Source organism: Hyla sarda, unplaced genomic scaffold (genome assembly GCF_029499605.1).
Source record: "Hyla sarda isolate aHylSar1 unplaced genomic scaffold, aHylSar1.hap1 scaffold_2337, whole genome shotgun sequence".
Lineage (NCBI taxonomy): Eukaryota > Metazoa > Chordata > Amphibia > Anura > Hylidae > Hyla > Hyla sarda.
The window spans coordinates 40,050-43,559 of NW_026609019.1; the positions used below are offsets into that span (position 1 = coordinate 40,050).

Here is a 3,510-nt window from a genome sequence, read left to right on the forward strand (position 1 = left end):
ATCTAGCCAAAAGGCCGAGAAGCGATAACCATGAAAGGGGCGGGCCCAACAAGGTCCCCTTCATGGGCACTATCACTGCTTGCTGTCAGGGAGGCTGCCAGACAATTTTCCATGCACACTCTGGGCTGGGGGGCAGTCAACCACCAGTACACACAGCAGAACCTAAACCCATACCATTATTGCTAAGCAGCAAGACAGGGGCCCATTGCACTCCCACGGGGCCTTTTTAAATGCAATCCATAACCCGGATTTGCCAGGAACCCTTCTTACTCCTCCTACTTGCATGTGACACTGGGCTTAGGATCTGCATAGGAAACACACACACAAGCACACACCTACCTTTGTTGCCTGCAGATGCCTCCTTGGCTGTCCCCAAACGGTATCAAACCAACACCCACGGGAAGCTGTAAGCATAGAGGACATGCCTGCACCCCATTGGACTTACCTGTGTGGGTTAAATCCGGGTTATTTGACAACCTATGGCGGTGATGGTTCTGCTCAGGCAGAGCAGTGCTGATGCTCCTCATAAAGCTGTCGCTGCTGTGAAGGTTCTAGGTGACATCACAAATCCCTATGGTTACATACACAACAAAGCTGGGTTGTTGTTGTTTACACTCTGCAAGGCCTGTGGAAGTGAGTGACATCATAGCACTGTAGTTCTGAGGGTTCTAGATGGATGCAACAATCTCCTGTTGCTTCTATGAAGGCCATAATAGACGACATCACCAAACAGCTCCATAGTCACATACACAGCAAAGGAGAGATGTTGTTTACACCTAGTGATGTCAGTGGTATTGAGTGACATCACAGCACAGTGCTAAGGCTCCTGGGCCTGGACACAGCAGCGGCTGCAATATCTCAACGGAGAATACGTTTATATATATGTGTGTGTGTGCGCGTATATATATATATATATATATATATATATATATATATATATATATTTCTCCGCCGAAATCACTTTTAAACCCATTTCCACCTTTTTTTCCCTTCTCTTCCTCTTACTTTTTTTTCACGTTTTTTTACGTTTTTCTCCTTTTCGCCTCTTTTCTGGGCGTATTATTCTTCTTTTTCTTCTTTTTTTTCGTCTAATGCATACCCCATCAGTGCAGCAATGCTTATTCAATACCGCCAGCAGATGGAGACACTGGGGGATAATTTTCTAAGGATTTATACTGATTTTTCCTGTCTGAATTTGTCGCACAGAAAGTTGCAGGCCAAATATGTGTGACATTTCTGCGACTTTAGCTTCTAGAGCATTTTTACAACATTATACATAGGTGCTGAATACATAAAAAGCGACTGTTCAGCGACAGACAAGTCGCATCGGCTGAAAGTAGGCCAGAATGTCAGTCCATGTTGGAGCAGGTTTAGATACAGTCTAAAGTATAGATCTCAAAGTCTGTGCACAGAATTTAGCAAGGGCCTCGCACCTTCTGATGCATCAGGTAGGTGCACAATAGCATAGCCTAACCCTCTGTACTTTGGTCTATATTGATGCGGGACATAGACAGCCAGCTGATGACCAATCCATTAGTGCAATGGATGGCTGGAAGCATTTGTCTTTGCCTTTGCAATACCACAGAAGCAATGCATGGTCAATGTACAGCAATGACACACCTGTGTGAACAGCCAGGAGACCCCCCCCCCCCCCCCCCATGTTATGTTACATAGTTACATAGTTAGTACGGTCGAAAAAAGACATATGTCCATCAAGTTCAACCAGGGAATTAAGGGGTAGGGGTGTGGCGCGATATTGGGGAAGGGATGAGATTTTATATTTCTTCATAAGCATTAATCTTATTTTGTCAATTAGGAACATTCAGCACCCACCCGCTATCAAGGCAGCTGCCTATCATGTCATGCCCTACCTGCACAGGTGTGCTGGCTACTCAAATGATCCAATTAAGGAGGCCATTTAGTCAGCAGCAGCAGAAGTCCTGTGCCTGGACGCTCCAACAGCGGCCAGACACAAGCAGAAGCAGCAGAAGCAGCAGCAGCAGCACCACCTTTTGTTTTTTGGCTGCAGCAGCAAGGCCCACAGGGCTGGCTAGCTGGCTAGCCAACAAGCAGGTAGCAATGAAAGTAGGAATCTTTCTTTTTAACCCTGTAAGGGGGTGGTGCACTGTACCCGAAGATACTGCCATATCGGGTCAATGCATAGGGCGACGGAAGCAAGCTTCGAAATCGGCCCCCGTTCTCAAAAATCCATTTAATATATGGTCCCCAGATAGGGGACGTATCAGATATTAAACTGATAAGAACAGATACTACACTTGATCTTAGCCAAAAGGCCGAGAAGCGATAACCGTGAAAGGGGCGGGCCCAACAAGGTCCCCTTCATGGGCACTATCACTGCTTGCTGTCAGGGAGGCTGCCAGACAATTTTCCATGCACACTCTGGGCTGGGGGGCAGTCAACCACCAGTACACACAGCAGAACCTAAACCCATACCATTATTGCTAAGCAGCAAGACAGGGGCCCATTGCACTCCCACGGGGCCTTTTTAAATGCAATCCATAACCCGGATTTGCCAGGAACCCTTCTTACTCCTCCTACTTGCATGTGACACTGGGCTTAGGATCTGCATAGGAAACACACACACAAGCACACACCTACCTTTGTTGCCTGCAGATGCCTCCTTGGCTGTCCCCAAACGGTATCAAACCAACACCCACGGGAAGCTGTAAGCATAGAGGACATGCCTGCACCCCATTGGACTTACCTGTGTGGGTTAAATCCGGGTTATTTGACAACCTATGGCGGTGATGGTTCTGCTCAGGCAGAGCAGTGCTGATGCTCCTCATAAAGCTGTCGCTGCTGTGAAGGTTCTAGGTGACATCACAAATCCCTATGGTTACATACACAACAAAGCTGGGTTGTTGTTGTTTACACTCTGCAAGGCCTGTGGAAGTGAGTGACATCATAGCACTGTAGTTCTGAGGGTTCTAGATGGATGCAACAATCTCCTGTTGCTTCTATGAAGGCCATAATAGACGACATCACCAAACAGCTCCATAGTCACATACACAGCAAAGGAGAGATGTTGTTTACACCTAGTGATGTCAGTGGTATTGAGTGACATCACAGCACAGTGCTAAGGCTCCTGGGCCTGGACACAGCAGCGGCTGCAATATCTCAACGGAGAATACGTTTATATATATGTGTGTGTGTGCGCGTATATATATATATATATATATATATATATATATATATATATATATTCTCCGCCGAAATCACTTTTAAACCCATTTCCACCTTTTTTTCCCTTCTCTTCCTCTTACTTTTTTTTCACGTTTTTTTACGTTTTTCTCCTTTTCGCCTCTTTTCTGGGCGTATTATTCTTCTTTTTCTTCTTTTTTTTCGTCTAATGCATACCCCATCAGTGCAGCAATGCTTATTCAATACCGCCAGCAGATGGAGACACTGGGGGATAATTTTCTAAGGATTTATACTGATTTTTCCTGTCTGAATTTGTCGCACAGAAAGTTGCAGGCCAAATATGTGTGA

At 45.8% G+C, this 3,510-nt stretch overlaps 1 non-coding gene across 1 annotated transcript; it reads right to left on the reverse strand.

Moving 5' to 3' along the window:
- Window positions 1–2,115: 2,115 nt before the first annotated feature.
- On the reverse strand, window positions 2,116–2,306 carry LOC130322458 (U2 spliceosomal RNA). Its single transcript, XR_008867966.1, has one exon. It is a non-coding gene; the product is annotated as a U2 spliceosomal RNA (small nuclear RNA).
- Window positions 2,307–3,510: the final 1,204 nt, after the last annotated feature.